Genomic DNA, 18123 nt, shown 5'->3' with positions numbered 1-18123 from the left:
GATAATAATAATTAATGTTTTCTTTCTAATTCAACTATAAAGGGATTTATCTGGATTCCTTCTTGGTGCCTCTTTTGAATATTTATTTATAAGGCAAGCTACCATCATTATCTTTATTCTTGATTTCTTTGGCTTGTTTAGGTATTTATTCTTCCGTATGATGTTTGGGAAATTTTTTTCTAACTTATAAAGCTGTTAGAATTCTAACTAGAGCTGCATTGAATGTACATATTGATTGTAGCAAAATTTATATCTGTTGAATATTAAATCTTTGAATAAAGATAATATGACTTTTCATTTGACCAATTAATTCTTCAAAAGATTTTATAGTTTTTTAAAAGTAAATATACCATTATTCTCATTAAAATATCTCATTTTTATTAAAAATACTAAATATTTTATTTGTTTTTTATTATTGAGAATTAAATATTCTCCCAATTTTTGATGTTAATATCTTGTGTGAAGAAATATAAGTGTTTTTTCTTTATTTACCTTCTATTTAGCTCCTTCGTCAAAGCTCTTTGCATCTTTTAGGATCATTTGTGTTTTCTAAAGATAAAGTGTCACCACCTAGGAGAATCTTTTGTTATCTTTCTAGGGCTTACAATGATTTTGCCTCAGCTTTACTCAGAACTGAAGTTACCAACATTCACTACGTAAATTGCTGATGATGAAAAACATTGCCATTATCCCAGACTTCTTGGTTTTTATTTAGATTCAGAATTTTGTTTCATTTATTTATTTAGATTCATTTAGTTTTGTTGTTTATTTGTTTGTTTCTTGAGAAAGAGTCTTACTCCTTTGCCCTTGGCAGTGTGCCATGGCATCATTACAGCTGACAGCACCCTCAAACTCCAGGACTTAAGTGATCCTATTGCCCAGCTATCCTAGTGGCTGGGATGACAGGTGCCGGCCACAGTGCCTGGCTAGTTTTTCTATTTTTAGTACAGATGGGGTCTCACTGTTCCCCAGGCTGGTCTGGAACTCATGAACTCAAGCAATCCACCAGCTTCAGCCCAGGGGAGGATTACAGGCGTGAGCCACCACGCCCTGCCTAGAATTGTGTTTTAAAGGAAAATGTGTTTCTTATGTTTTTATTGGGCAGCTCATTACACTTTAGTGGTCTCCTCCTTTTCTCATTTGCCTTGAAATCTTTAACAAGTTTGGCTACTACATTTTTATCAATTCATCTTCTTCAACTATCTGATCCAGTGAATCGTGATCTTAGTTTTCTCAATTCTGGTGAGATCCCTGTGTTTGATAAACTAGATTGGACTTTTAATACACTGCTGGTTATCTTCTGTAACATTTTATTTAGAATTTTTAAAATTTGTAATTACAGTGGGATTGAGTTCCAGTTTTCTCATGTTTATCAGCTGTGCTAGTATTATATGGTGGACTCATAAAATGAATGGAAAAGCTCAAGTTTTCTGTGGTCCAGAAAAATATAAATCATAATTTCTTTAAAAGTTTTTTTTTTTTTTTCTAATTCACCTATAAACATCTGGATGGGACCTTTTCTGTGGAAGATACCAAAATACATTTCTACTTTCATTTAGGAAAGTTGAGCTATTTAGCTTATTTTACTCTTTGGCAATTTTTATTCGGATAAGATGTCATCCATGTCCTCCTGGCTTTTAAGTTTCTTGACTAGTTAAACTGTGTTCTGATTTGTCTTTTAACATTTCTTGCATCTGTTATGTCTTTTTCATGTTTGTAATCATGGCATTCTGGGCTCTATTTTTTCCTAATTAGGTTTCTGAGAAATTCAATCCAATTTTATTAATCTTTTCAAAGAAGCAGCATTTGAATATAGTTGTTTATTGACTATATTTTCCCTATTTTATTGGCTTTTTTTTTGTCTTTTTAAATACTTTATTCTGGATAACTATAATTTATTTGGTATTTATCTTTTAATTACTTAAGATGAATAATTAAATAAATTATTGTGTTTATCTTCTTTTTTGTTTTATAATGAAAGTGCTTGAGACTATGATGTCCCCTGAGGTAAGCTTTTGCTATATCCTATAGGTTTTGATGCATAATAATTCCCTTTTATTTTTTTCTGGATAATTATAATTTTAGTGTGAATTTCAAGTTTGAAAAATATATTTAAACACTACAGTTTTGATGATGTTAAATATTTAATATTCACTTGTAATTTTTTATATGATTAGGTAACAAGGCTGATTAAAATCTGTCTTTAAAAAAATTAACAAAGATATCCTTGTTAGATAAATACATGATTGATCTTTGTAACTATTCCATGGAAATTTTTAAAAGTGCATCTCAATTTGAGGATTATAAGACTACATACATTTTAATTAAAATCTTTCAGTGCAATTATTATCAGGTATAGAGTTTATGCCACTGTTAATTTGTACATTTGACAGTGCCATCCCATTCCTTTGAAGGCTACTTTCTTCTTTCTTGGTTAATCTTTACATTTTATTTTACTCTTCTATTTCCTGATGATCACCTTCCCATTTTAGACATATATATGATTCTTCTCCAAATATTTCTTTATTTTATATGAATATTAGTTTTAATGTGTGTACTACAAATATTCATATCATCACAAACAAAATTTTCTTTAATGTTCAACTTGTTGATTGAATATTCAGTGATATTCACAATGTCTGAGTTTCAACTTAGCCACCTTTAAGCTCCAAGAACTTGATTTTAACTTAGTGACGTGAATGCAAAGCAGCCAGCTATCACTGGAATTAACCAACTTCTTCTTGCACTTTTGAATAGCAAAGGTATCAAACGCGCACCATTGAGCAGTTACCTCTTAAACGTAAAGGACTCAATAGTTAACAATTACTACTTCATTTTTCATAGACACGTACACACAAAAAAACTTGCAATTGCAAATGACTACCTTTAATTTAGAAGAACCATCATTTGATCTATAAGAGCTACCATGTGATTGAAATGAAAGATCACAAAATGAATAAGTAAACACACCTTACCAGTTGTAAGTCCAAAATTTTAACAAACTAAACTTTGAAGTAATACTGATGTTTCTTAGCAGATTTGTGCCCTGTGGTTTTTATAAGGTTATCATATTACTAATGCTCTGATGATAAATGTTGGTAAATGTATTGTGCAAATTACATAATCATCTCAACTTTTTAAAATGGAAATTTAGAGATAAATTTTCCACTAAAGGTGAATCTACAATTTTGGGTTATTGCTTCTGAAAGTTGATTTAAAATTAAAAAGAGAACATTATAGTGAATAATAAATCAATACTTACATGTTTATACAATCACTCAGACAAAAGTGTTCATACTATTCAACACACACAGGAGATTAACTGCTCAGCCCCATTCCCCCCACTAATCCCAGGTAGAATGTATCTATAATTCCCTACATGTCTTCCTTTCACTCTGCTCACTGGCAGTGTGTTCTGGCTTTGTGCACCTTACAAGCAATAACCGACAGAGCAGCAGCTGTGAGTCTTTCTCCCTTATCACTGGTGATCAGAGATACCACCTGCTCTAGGTCTCTGAGCACACTTCCTGTTACCTTGTGTCTAAATGGAGTCAAGGAAAAGAAAGATGTGATATCATCTAAATCACTTCATATGACCAAGTATAAAGTTGGAAACTTATTTTAACGTAACTGCTGATAATAATGTTTTGTGAAAGAAAGAACTAAGGAAAGAAGAATGGAAGGAGGGGATAGAGGAAGAGAAGGAAGGAAAGCAGGAAGGAAGGAAATAGAAAAATAAAGAAAAAGTAGAAAGATTCAGGATAAATGCTAAACTTAGCAAAGTGGTATTGTCCCAGGCCAATGCGCATGTCAACATCACCATATTATAGGAGATACCCTAAGCCTCAAGGATCACACTTTCTGCATGGTATTGTAAAAGTTTTCCTGCCTCTCTTGTCACACAGATACTGAGCTTGCAGAAGAGGGAGTGTCTTGTTATTTTCTATAATCCCCCATCTCCTAGAGATCTGACAAAAAATGATTAAGAAAATAAAGTTGATGGGTGAGGATGCTCTCCACATCGATAGTATTTGTACTCAAGGTCTATGTAAAAAAAAAAAAAAGGTATAAAAGCTTGCTTTCTGTGATACAAATAGTCCTTACTATCATTTTTGAGGACCTGGGATATTTATAACCATCCACTAAATTATGCACATCCAGAATAACTACTGCATGTGTCATTAACATGTCAGTATGAATTTGCAGGATGGTCATTTCGTGAAATCTCTCCAGATGTGCTCAATCGTTTGCTGGTCCGGGATGGAGGGATGTGCAGAAGACATCACCGTTTTTCCTATGACTGACCTCATGAAGTAATAGACATTCTCCTAAAGCACTGTTATTCTTCATTATATAAATGCTTCAATTACCACACACATTTTAAAGTGGGTATTTTAAAGAAGAAGACTTCAACTTCTTCAAGAATGTTTGTTAGAATTGAAATATAATCATGCACTAGCCTTGCTTCTGCGCTCTAAGAAAATGTACTTCTCTCTGACTTGTTTGGCAGTAATTGGATAGAAAGAATATAGCATCAATTCCACAGTCTGTGCACTAACTAAATGGATTTTTTTTCCTGCTTTTATCTTCAGCAATGTCTTTTATAGCTACTGAATAAATACAGTACCTCTGTGCACACTATCTTACAAAGTCAGGAAACCAATTTTTTACCATTCTGAGTTGATTTAGTAATAGATAACATGTTTTCTTTTATGGTCTTTTCCCTATTACACCTTCTATTTAAGACCCACTAAAAGTAGAGAAAAAATATCAAAGATTCAATGAAAATACAGGCTCTTCAATTAAAGACGACTTTTGCTTTTTAATGTCAAAACAGATGTCCCTTTGTAAACAATATAATTTTGTAGCCACTGCAATGGCAATAGATTAAAACAAAATAAAAACATTATAAATGGTGTCTGAGAAGGTAAAACATTCTTATTGTTTCTTTCCAAAAAAATTTTTTTAATTGCACAATAATGCACGGGTGCAAGCAATTAGGTCACAATGTTTGCATTTGTTAGGGAGGGTCCCTAAGCATTCCAAAATGAAACCTTGACAATTCAGTCTATGTTTGGAGTGATCCTTTAATTCTCAAAGAGTAAATACAATATCTATTGCAATAGCAAAAATGATTTGCAGTTGTTTTTCAAATCATTATATCTATCAAACTTGTTCTAGCCTTAAAACAGCTCCCATTTCCAACATTCTTTATTTCCTGTCTATGTGAATTGACTTTTAAAGTTCAACCTTATGGTGTCCAGTGTGTGCCTAGTGGAAAAACGCATTAGTGTAAGAATGTAATATAATGCTGTATCTCTAGGGAGTGACACTGAATCATGGGTCTACATTTCCGACAGTCCCTGGAACTGGCTGTCAGTGCTCCACTGCCTGCCAGGCTCGTGTGTGGAGCACCCACTGACCAGCTGCTGGCAGCTGCCAGGAGCAGGGAGGCCACAGGGGCAGAGAGAACAAAAAACCTTTGTAAGAGGCTGGCTGTGTTCTGAATGGAAACAGAAACAAAGCACACACAAAAAGTCAAGAAAGAAGCTTGTAAAAAAATTTTTTTTAAAGAAAGGAGAGAAGCTTGTACATACTAGCACATTAAAAACTTTAATAAGATGCCTGGCAGGTCCAATGGCAGGGATGCCCACGAAACAAGAGAGATTTCAACAGAAGAAATGAGACTCCAGGCAGACTCTTAAAAGAATTAACAAAACTAAAAAACAATGGTGTGAAATACAGATGAAAAGCAAGCACGTAAACAGGTTGGGAAGAAAAGAGATAATATCCACAGGATAAAAAGGTCAGGTTTGGCAGAGCTGAGGGTGGGTTGGGCGCTTGTGATTCTCCCAAGAACCATCAGATGGAGGACCCTGAACAACAGGACAATGGGCATTTTGTTCTCCAGAGATATGTAGTCTATTTTTGATTTCTTTCCCTTTGTATAGCTTCTAGAATACTTTATATTTCTTTCCAATAAGTGTTTTTATGTCCTTGTGCAGTTTATATCTCCGTAAGTAAATCTTCTCAAGTCATTGATTCTAGGACTTTAGATTCAGTGGCCCCGTCAAGTCCCTTTTCCTCTGGGGACAGGTTCATTCCTTTTGTTTATCGAGGGAAGGATAAGACATCATTGCTCTGTCACTGTGTTTAATTCTGGATCCCTGTAGAGCAGCTCCCCTTTGTCAGGCATGTCTAAACGCTTAAACCTAACCATTAGGTAAAAGGAAGATTTAATAAGCTTCACTCAGTGCAATGGGTCTCCGGCACTTATCACTGAAGCATTAAGTGGAGAAATAATCAAACAAGGGAAAACAGGACAGAGAAAATGTGTGGATACGTAACTCAGAAGTGCAGATGTGGAGGAATTATAATTAAGTCAAAAGAGGCCCCCTAGACACAATGTGTTCCAATGTGCAATTACCTGAATTGCCAACCAAAATATACAGATAGGCCATTTTGCTTTATGAATGTTGAATCCTGAAAGACAGATGTGGGAAGCCATTGTTGCGTAGTAAAGAGAAAGCAAGGCACTCCAAACCCAGTATTAATTAAATCTTCAGAAACTAAAGCTGACTTGTAATGCAATGTCTATTTCCGTGTTTTTTTTTCTTTTTATGAAAAAAGTCACTTAAGATCAAAATTAAAATGATCTATTTGATATCTTTACCACCTATGATTCACCTGTCTTCAATCCCTAACTTTTCAGAGTCTCTAACACCTTCTGAAAATAGTTTAAGGCTCAAGCTGCGTTTAATCAGACATGGCATTGACTTGCTCACCTAATTTAGTTATTTAACCGTGAATTCGGCAAACGTTAAGGCTCATGTCCGTGCCATAGGCTGCGTCTCAGATGCAGCCCTTCTAAGGCTAGTTCCCTCCCAATTATCGATCTTTTCTATTTCTTTTGAATATTTCTTGGTTTTATTATCTTTTCCTGTTTTGTTTGCTCCGTGTGTAAACTCTTTCTTCTTTGTTTTTTGGGTTTCCTCTGCTCTGACCTCGATTTTCTCATTCCGTCTCTATCTCCTTAATCTTCTCACTGGATGTTTATTCATTAACTTCTTGTCCACACATTATCTTCTCAAAAGTTTTCCCTTATTCTTTCACTTGATGTTTTCATTCATTATTTTTTCATAAATGGTTTGCTATCCACTCCTGCCTCTGTAAAGGAGATTCTCTCAGCCATTTATTTCCTCACATTCTCATTTATTTTCTGATATTTTCTCTTCTGTTTCTGTGTATGTTTCTGATACCCTCTGAAACACACACACGTGTACTCTAATGCGTACAGGACATCCACCATTCATCCTGTCTGTAATGACCTCTTTCTATACATGTAACAATTACATGTAAATGTACACAGATACAAACATGCTCGTGTGTGTTTGTGTGTGCGACCTTCAGTGTAAGAGGATGGATATGCTCAGACGGTCTTACTTCCTCATGCACTGTTCTGCTCTCATATCCCATACTATCCTCTTATTAATAATGACTTAATTTTTTTTTTTTTTTTGCAGTTTTTGCTGGGGCTGGGTTTGAACCTGCCACCTCTGGCTTATGGGGTCAGTGCCCTACTCCTTTGAGCCAAAGGTGCCGCCCATGACTTAAATTTTTTAAGGCCTATATCGGTCCATTAAGTTTAAAAAAGAAGTGATTGAACCGGTCACTCCATTTTGAAACAGGTTGGAAGGATCAGCAGACCTTAGCTTGAAAAAGTGAAAAGGATCGATTCCTCTTCTGTGCCGCCAATGACTTGTGGCATCATTAACAAGTGGGGGTTCTGCCTAAGGCCACTGAGTTCAGCTAGCTAAATGTGCTGGAATTATTTTTCCTTGGATCAAGGGAAAGCTATTGGCATGCTGCAGGAGGCACTTCTTCCCCGTGCCAGTGCACTATGCTAAGCATTCTTGCACCCACCCTGCAGCCGGCAGTAAGCAGCCATAGCTACTCCCTCTCACACCATCTCTCTCCTCAGACCTATCCTTAAACTAAAGGAAGATGTGTATAAATCAGAGAGAATGGGGAAGGGAAAAGGGCTGCGGAAATGAGGCCAAGAGGCCCAACGTAGCCGGAGGCCACCATTACCAGCTGAGTGGACATGGAGTGGACAAAGGAAGCAAGTCAGCTGCAAACTTCACTTCCTTATGAGAAATTCAACTTTCCAAGGAAAAACCAAAAGTGTACTTAACATTATGAATTTGGAGCCAAGACTGGCTGTGTTAAAATGCTCAGTTTTGACACATTGAACAAGGTGGCTTAACTTTGTGTGCCTAAGATTTCTTTTATAAAAAATGGGGATGACAGTGTCAGTGATGACAGATGCCACAAGTCATTGGCGGCACAAGTACTGACCTTGCTAGAATTGTGATGGAAACTGAGTAAGTTATCATATTTGTAAAGTGCTTAAAACATGGTAGCACCATATAAATGACACATAAGGTGACAAAATCAAGTGTGTCCTTTCTGAGAAAGAGCAGACTAATAGGTCTTCCTGTTATCTCCTTATCTGCTCCAAATTTCCTTCTCTAACATTCCTTTAGCAATAGTTCTGCAATTTCTTTTCCAAATCAGTACCTTCAATTGAATAACCAGCTAAGTAGGCAAAGCAAACACACTTAAGTGAGAGAGAGACACATAACAGATGGTAAGAAGCATACAAACAAAATTAGATTACAAAGTTAAAGGAGTCTGGTTATTTAAAGAAGAATTAGAAAAAAATTAAGTGATGTTCTGTGTAACGTGACAAAGATGTAACATCTGAAATGATTGAGGTTTACTTTCAAACTTTATTAAAATGTTTTATTGGGGCGGCACCTGTGGCTCACAGGAGTAGGGTACTAGCCCCGTATGCTGGAGGTGGTAGGTTCAAACCCAGCCCCAGGCAAAAACTGCAAAAAAAAAAAAAAAAAAAAAAAGTTTTATTGTTTTTTACATGTAGAATCTGAAGCTGAAATGAAAAGTAAAATTGCTCTCTGGGACTCATGTTATGTTAGAAGATTATAATAATATTTGAACAGGAAATAATCTGGGGTTTGAACATGATTTGAATTGTGAAAAAATTCCATAATAAACTTGTGGAAAATCATTAAAAATTTGGAACATATTGTAGCTACTGATGGGGAGAAGACTTTCAAAAGTTAAAGTATAAACGTACATACACTACTATTTAATTCATATAAACTATGACATGACATGACATTTTTTTCAATGAGGTTATCTATTTTTGTTGTTTTTAACAGAAGCTGGGAAGCACAAATGATCCTCCGGGGGTGGGACTGGGGGAGGGTGGGCACTAGTGAACCACAGATTAAAGGTGTGCTCCTAGCCCTCAAGGAGTTTATACCCTGCAGTCACATGACATTCAAAAAGCAGAAATATTGTGTTATTAGAGAGAAAAAATGTAATGTTATGGGAGCACAGGGTAAGTTTATTTAATTCTGAGTGAAAGTATAATAAATGAGAGGTTTGGGTGGAGTTTTCCTGGAGGAGGAAAACTGTGCTGTTTTAAAGAATAAATAGAAGTTATCATACGTTGTTTAGGATTGACAGGATACTGCATCCTCATTTATAAGTGAATTATGTTTGTAATAATATATTATTACAATTATATGTTTTATAATATATTTTTTCTAATTTTAATATCACGTGTATCTAGATTAAGTAGAATGATTTTGAAGTATTTCTTCTTTTTCTATTGTCTATAAGATTTGGCATGATCTATTTTTTGAAATTATCTTTTATCTTTATAAAGAATAATTGTCTATTCTTTGATACTTTGGGGAAAAATAATAAGAAGTAGTTAATTGGGCGGCGCCTGTGGATCAGTCGGTAGGGCGCCGGCCCCATATACTGAGGGTGGCGGGTTCTAAACCCGGCCCCGGCCAAACTGCAACCAAAAAATAGCCGGGCGTTGTGGCGGGCGCCTGTAGTCCCAGCTGCTCGGGAGGCTGAGGCAAGAGAATCGCTTAAGCCCAGGAGTTGGAGGTTGCTGTGAGCTGTGTGAGGCCACGGCACTCTACCGAGGGCCATAAAGTGAGACTCTGTCTCTACAAAAAAAAAAAGAAGTAGTTAATTGACGACTCCATACTGAACCTCAGAGTCAAAGCATTCTATAATAGACATACTCTTATTTGACAATGTGAATGTTACTTTCTTTGCATTACTATTATTATTATTGCTTAATACTTAGTTACAGCAATGGTCTGATTTCTTTTCTAAACGTATTTGCCTTGTTCGTTCTTTGTGAGGTTTTTGTTTCTGGTCCCTATCTTAAACATTGTTGTTGTTGTTAAAGTTTAAGCCTTTTTAATTTTGTGAAGGCAAAAAGTGGAAGCCCAATGAACACTGTATATGTGAAAATACAAAAACAAACAAAAAAAATAGAAGTTATCCTGGGGACGACTCTGGAGAAGGGTCTCAGGCAAAGTACTAGCGTAGTGTAAGCTGGGTGGGAGTAAAGGGCTACAGTACAAAATCAAGTTGAAGAGGTCATGCTGAGTACTGTGAGGTCTAGAATTTAAATTTGACCTTTTATAGACAACGGGTGCATTTGAGAGTCAAGACCTGCCTGTTTTGTATTCTAGAAACTATGGAGAAGTAAGTTTGAATAAAAAGAAGTTTTCTTTAGAAACTTGGGTATGAAACGAGAAAGTTTGAATTGGGCTGATGGCAAGGGAAAATGGTAGGAGGACGTACTGGAAAATACTAAGGCTTTTGAAATCATGAGCCTTTGTGAGTCATCAGATGTGGGTTCGCTTTAACACCTAGTATTCTGGCCCCATTACTAGGAGGGTGTTTGTTCTAGTTACCACTACAGAAGTGGAGAAGGAGGAAGAGTTTTAGTCCAGTATTTCAGAAATTGATTCTAGAAACAATCGTTTGATATATGTGTTTAGAATATGTACAATTTTAAGCAGTGGATTTTCTTTTATTCTTTTCTTTTAATTTATGGAAATAATTTTCCCCTTTTTATAGATTATAGAAACTGTCATTTTATATAGTTTTTGTTGTTGTTATGCTAATAACATTATGTTCATTTATTCACTTGAAGAAGGAGTGTGATTGCTTAAAGAATAAAGACAAATTAGTTAACCTAGTGAGAAAGGATTTCATGCTGTCTGTTTCATGAAATGTCAATCATCATGGTTCTGAAATGGAGTTGGGAACTAGCAACATTCCTCAGGCTAAAATCAAGATCACAACTGCGGCCCGCTGGAGGCAAAGCCTTTTTAGATATTCATAGCTCATTGAGTCATTTGAAATAATACGTGAAGATGCTAAGCTTAAGCAAATTAAAACCAGCTTAATATAACTAGTTTCAAGCAAATTGATGGTGATGGAATTTGGGGAATCAGGGAGCGAGTACAGAGGGCCTTTAATGTGAGATAAAGGCAGACTAGCTGAGCCAGTGGGCAGGTGGGCTCTGAGAAGCAGTGGGCTGAAGTCTTATCTATTTCTAGGCTTACACATTCGCTTTTGGGTTAACCTGTCTTACTGTTTCCATAGTCTCCTTGGAATACCAACATCTCATTAGATGGAGAAAGGAGAAAAGATTTTTCTTTCCCCACACATAGAAAGAGGTTAAGAGGGGTGGTGCCTGTGGCTCAGCGGGTAGGGCGCCAGTCCCATATGCCGGAGGTGGCGGGTTCAAACCCAGCCCCGGCCAAAAAAAAAAAACAGAAGAGAAAGAGGTTAAGAGACCACAGTAGTAAAGCACTGAATCAATCAATTACCCTGGCCCAGTAATTGGGAAATCCTGCCAGATACACAGCGACTGGGAGCAAAGCTAAGGCAAAGCCTGAAAGCCTGGGACTGCGGGCCCATCCATGCATGTGTGGTGTGGCCTGGCCAAAGTATGCGTTCAGCCATCCATTCACCTAACAAATACTAGCTGGATGCTTACAGTGTCCCTGTGCACAAGGTAGATTTACAATGCTGATGAGTAAGGCTCTAACATAACCTAGCACAATATGTAAATTTCAGGTGGGAGTAAAACGTGGTAGGAAGCTGCGCCAGCAATATACTCCTCCCACCCATCAAGATTTGCTGGATTTAAATTGTGAGGAAAATAAAGAGAAATGATGAAGGATGGAAATAAACATATGCTAAAAAAATTGTTATGTGAATTTTTTCCCAAAGAGAGTTAAACAAAGTACAAGATGTTAATTAGGAAGGCCCAAAAGTCATTGGAAGATGCATCATATACGTTTATTGGGAAATATATATTTAGGGTAAAACATGAGAAAATAATACAAATCTTCCAAGAATGTAGTAAGAATAATCTGAAAACACTCAAACTCCAGGGTGGGTTGGGGTGGGAAGTAATTTCTATTATGAAGTTATTTTTAAGAGAATTTGTGGAACCAAGAACTTCATACTCTATAAAAGGCAATATAAATTCATAAACTGTATCTTGAGAACAATTGGCTTTATTCACCAAATGTAGTAAGAGTAGATATGCCCTTAGGTAGCTATTGTATTTCTTTCTTTGTTGAATTTTTTAAAATGACAATACAAATGATGTTCACTGTAATGTTGTATTAATTAACACAGCAAACAAAATGCCCATTAATAGGGAGGTGATTAAATAAATGATGGAGTCACACATTAGGAAATTTGTGTATTTCAGATTAAGGAGTGTACAAACAATTAGGAGACATTGTTTGCATCTGTTAGGCAAAGTCCAAGTTGCAGCTGTGTCCCTCAGCCAGCAGCTGTGCCATATAAGTTGGTGTCAGCACACCAATCCACCCACCTCCCTCTGCCTCCCTCCTCCCTCCTTCCGCCCGATTGGGTTTGTGTTTATCTCCTATACAGGCGTGTATTTGATCATCTACTGGTTTCATACTAGTATGGAGTACATTGTATACTTGCTTTTCCATTCTTGTGATACTTTACTAAATAGAATGTTCTGCAACTCCATCCAGGTTAATACAAAAGGTGTGAAGTCTCCATCTTTTTGTGTGGTTGAAAGCATTCCATGTACCACAGTTGATTAATCCATGGTTGATGGGCACTTGAGTTGCATCCACGTCTTGGCAACTGTGAACTGAGCTGTGATAAACATTCTAGTGCAAATGTCCTTATGGTAAATTGACTTATTTTTCTTCTGGGTGGATACCTAGTAACGGGATTGTGGGATCAAATGGAAGGTCTACTTCTAGTTCTCAAGGAGGATTCTTCCTACCTCTTTCCAAAGTGCTATATTAATTTGCAATTCCACCAAAGGTGCAAAAGTGTTTTCTCCACACCCTTGCCAGCTTTGGGACCTTAAGGTGTGGGCTATTCTCAATGGGGGTAGGTGGTATCCCAAGGGCTTTTAATTTTGCATCTATCTGATAATCAGGGATGAGGAGCACTTTTTCATGTGTTTGCTGTCTGTCTTCTTCAGAGAAGGTTCTGTTCATATCTCTTGTCCAGTGATGAACGGGATTATTTACTCTCTTTTTGTTGATTAATTTGAGTTCTCTGTAGATTCTGGTTATGAACGCTTGATCAGCTTCAATAGCATGTAAATAACATTTCTGTTCTGAATGTTGTCTATTTGCTTTAATTGTTGTCTCCTTAGCAATAGAGAAGCTATTTAGCTTGTTGTTGCAATTGCCAGTGGAATCTTCTTCATAAAATATTTCTCCAAGCTAATATCATCAAGAGATTTTCCCAGGCTTTCTTCTACGATTTTTATCATTTCATGTTTTGGATTTAAATCTTTTATCCATCCTGAGTTAATTTTTGTAAGTGGTAAGGGATGTGGGTCCAGTTTTAGTCTTTAACATGTGGTTATTCCAGTTCTCCCAGCACCATTTGTTGAATAGGGACACTTTTCCCAAGCATATGCTTTTGTTTGGTTTATCAAAGATCAAATGGCAAAAGAAGGCTGGTTTCATGTCTAGGTTTTGCATTTGGTTCCATATGTCTGTGTTTTTGTGCCAATACCGTGCTGTTTGACCACTGTGGATGTGTAGTATAACCCAAAGTATGGTAGCATGATGCCTCCAGATTTATTTTTATTGCTAAGAATTGTTTTGGCTATAAGGGTTTTTTGGTATGGTTCCATAAAAAAAAAAATACGTATATATAAAATAAATATATATATAAATATATACCTGTCTACACTTATATAATATACAATATAAATAAATATATGAATACAGTATTGTATACATATATGTATAAATATGTATATAAAATAAATATATGTATATATAAATATAAGAACTATAAAACATATATATTTACATATGTAAATATATATTTTTATTATATATAATGTACATTTTATTATATAGATTTCTTATTATATTATATTACATATTACATATATAAATATATTATATATAAAATAAATATATATTTATATCATACTTTGAAGAACTAGAAAATATATATAAATATATAAGAATATATGTATTTTCTAGTTCTATTTATATATATAATATATATTTTTTCTAGTTCTTCAAACTATGATGTTGGTATTTTAATGGGGATTACATTGCTTTGGGTAGAATAGACATTTTAACAATATTGATTCTTCCCTGTCAAGAGCATGGTTATGTCCCTCCACTGGTTAATGTCTTCTGCTATTTCTTTTCTTAGGGTTATCTCTGTAAAGATCCTTCACCTCCTTGGTTAGACATATTCCCAGGTATTTCATTGTGTTTGAAACTACTGTGAAGGGAATTGTGTCCTTCATTTTTTTCTCATTTTGACTTTTATCAGCATATGGAAAGGCTGATCTGTGGACATTGCTTTTTTACCCTGAGATGTTATTATATTTTTTCGTTCTTTTTCTTTTATTTTTTGAGAGAAAGTTTTACTTTGTCTTCACTTTGTGCCATGTCACAGCTCACAGCAACATGAAACTCTTGGGATCAAGCAATTCTCTTGCCCCAGCCTCCCAGAAAGCTGGCACTCCAGGCACACACCACAATGCCTGGCTATTTTTTGATGAGGTCTCGCTCTGTCTCAGGCTGGTCTTGAATCTGTGAGCTCAGGCAATCCACCCACCTTGGCCTGCCAGAATGCTAGCATTACAGGCATGAGCCACCCCACCCGACCCTGTTACTGTATTTCTTGATCACTTCCAAGAGTCTTGTGGTTGAGTCTTTGGAGTTTTCTAAGTATAAGATAATATCATCCCCAAAGAGCAAGAGCCTGACCTCCTCTGCCCTCATTTCTATGCTCGTAATATCCCTGATTGCCCTGACTAGAACTTCCAGAACTATGATGAATAGTAGTGGCAATAGTGGGAATCCTTATCTGGTTCTAAGGGGAAATGCTCTCATTTTTACTACATTCAGTATGATATTGGCTGTGGATTTGTTGTAGATGGCCTCTATTAATTTAAGAAATGTTCCATCTATGCCTATTTTCTTAAGTTGTCTTGCCAGAAAATGATGCTGAATTTTTGCATCTATTGAGAGGATCGTATGATCTCTGTTTTTGTTTGTATTTATGTGGTGAATTGCATTTATGTGTTTGCATATGTTAAACTAACTGTGTGTCCCTGGGATAAAGCCTACTTGATCATGATGTATAATTTCTTTAAGGTGTAGCTGTATTGTATTTGCTAGGATTTTATTGAGTATTTTTGCGTCAGTATTAAATTTCTGGGCATAAACTTTTTTGTAGCAATTAGAAATGATTTCTTGTATCTCTTTAGTATCTGTTGTTATTTCCCCCCTTTTCTTTTCTGATTGAGTTTATTAGAGATATTATTTTTCTGTTGTTAGTTAATATGGCCAAAGATTTATTGATGTTGTTTATCTTTTTGAGGAACCAATTCTTGTTTAATTAATTTTGTGAATGATTTTTTGTTTTCATTTTCATTTAGTCCAGATTTAATTTTTTTTTCTTCTGCTAGGTCTGGGATTGGATAGCTCTTCCATTTCAGATTCTTGAGGAGGTTCATGAGGTTGTTTATGTGCTCCTTTTGTCTTTTGGATGGGGATCTAGTGTGATAAATTTCCCTCTTGAGAATGCTTTTGTAGTATAACCCATAGGTTTTGATAGCTTGTGACTTCATTGTCATTAAGTTTGAGAAAACTAATGATTTCCTGCTTTATCTCCCCTTTGACCCAGCTGTCATTCAGTAAAAGGTTGTTTAGTTTCCATGACTTTGTGTGGGATTTTTGTTGGAGTTGAGTTCTACCTTTATTCCCTTGTGGTCTGAAAAGATACAAGGTATAATTTCAGTACTTTCAATTTTCTTAGGTCTGATTTGTCTCCTAGAATATGGTCAGTTTGGAGTACAATCCATAAGCTGGTAAGAAAAGATACATATACTCAATAGTTTTGGGATAGCATATTCTGTGTCTTTCAAGCCTAAATGTTCAAGGGTCATGTTTAAGTCCCTTATTACTTCGTTTAGTTTCAGATTGGAGGACTGTCCAGTTCTATCAGCAGGGTGTTGATGTCCCAGCTGTAATGGTGTTGGATATCATATTGTTCATACTAGTTAGGGTCCATTAAATAAATTTTGGAACATTTAACTTGGGTACATAAATATTTAGAATTGATATGTCTTCTTATTTTATTGTTCTTTTGATCAGTAGATAGGGTCCATCTTTATCACTCTTTACTTTTGATGCTTTAAATCCACTTGTATCGGTGAATAACATTGCAACCTCTCCCTTCTTCTGCCAAAATTCTGTCCATTTGCCTAAAATATTGTTTTCCAAGTCTTCACCCTGAGCATTGTTTTGTCCTTAGAAGTTAGATGTTTTTTTCTGAAGACGTGTAATATAATTGGCTTGTGCTTTTTTTATCCATTCAGCCAACCTGTGCCCTCTTCAGTGGGGAATTCAAGCCATTCATGTTATTGAGAGAATTGATAAGTATGGTGGAGTTTTGTTTATCTCAATTTGTGAAGGTCAATTGCTTGGTTTTATTTCTTGTGTCATTGTGGAAGGTAGGTTTTGTCCTTTAGCTTCTGGGTGTCTCTCTTGCTGTGGTCCACTATGGGGTCCAGTGTGGAGAGGGGTCTGAGTACTTCCTGCAGAACTGGTCTTCTTGTGGCAAATTTCCTCAAGTTTCCATGTCAGTAAAAGATTTAATTTCTCTGTCGAATATGAAATTTAGTGTAGCAAGATACAGAATCCTTGGCTGAATATTGTTTTGTTTAAAAAGTGTAAAGATTAACCAGGAGTGGTGGTTCATGCCTGTAATCCTAGCACTATGGGAGGCCAAAGCGGATGGATGGCCTGAGCTCACAGGTTTGAGACCAACCTGAGCCAGAGTGAGATCTCATCTCTAAAAAAATAGCTGGGCATTGTGGTGGGTGCCTATTAATCCCTCCCATAGGATTAATTATAGCACTGCCTATAATTAGTATGTTTGAATGCTATGTGAAGTTCCATAATTCTCTAAGAGATTGCACTGCTTTTACTCTCTTCTTTTCTGCTGACCCAAGAGAATCACTTGAGCCAAAGAGTTTCAGGTTGCAGTGAGCTATGATGCCATGGCACTCTACTTAGGGTGACAAAGTGAGACTCTGTCTCGAAAAAAGAAAGCATGTATCCTATGTATTCAACTTTGATATGAGGACTATTAATGACAATTAGTGACATGGAAGGATGGTTGGGGGGTAGGATAAAGGGAGAACAGACAGAGAGAGAAGGAGAGGGGGGTGAGGGAAAGGGAAAAAAATAAGAATAGTGACTAATTCTCACATAAATTGGATTTAATTTTGACCAAAGTATATTATTTGAACAATAATTTTTAATTCTACTTGTTAATATGTTGTTTAGGATACGGCATCCTCATTTGTAAGTGAAATATGTTTGTAATTTCCCTTTATAATCATATGTTTTTTTCCAATTTGAACATCAGGTGTATCCAAGATGAAGTAGAATGGTTTTGAAGTATTTCTTCTTTTTCTATTGTCTGTAAGATTTGGCATGATCTGTTTTTTGAAATTATCTTCTATTTTTTATTTATAAAAATAAATATTCTCTATTTTTAGGCAGCACCTACGGCAATTTGGAATGAGTAAGAAGCAGTGTGTTAATAACTATTTAATAAAATACTTTAATCATGAAGAAAAAAGTATAAAGTTTGATGACCACCCTCTTCTGCTCTTCTGACTCAATATGTTTCAGCTGAAAAGTCTGCTGTCAT

The 18123-nt window shown here is 35.8% G+C and overlaps 1 non-coding gene across 1 annotated transcript; it reads right to left on the bottom strand.

Moving 5' to 3' along the window:
* Nucleotides 1-623: 623 nt before the first annotated feature.
* LOC128573214 (small nucleolar RNA SNORD56) lies at nt 624-695 on the bottom strand. The gene has a single exon (XR_008376372.1). It is a non-coding gene; the product is annotated as a small nucleolar RNA SNORD56 (small nucleolar RNA).
* Nucleotides 696-18123: the final 17428 nt, after the last annotated feature.

The sequence above is a fragment of the Nycticebus coucang genome, chromosome 20 (assembly GCF_027406575.1).
Source record: "Nycticebus coucang isolate mNycCou1 chromosome 20, mNycCou1.pri, whole genome shotgun sequence".
Lineage (NCBI taxonomy): Eukaryota > Metazoa > Chordata > Mammalia > Primates > Lorisidae > Nycticebus > Nycticebus coucang.
Note: the sequence above shows the minus strand (reverse complement) of the source record. Positions and strands in the feature narration are given on the sequence as shown.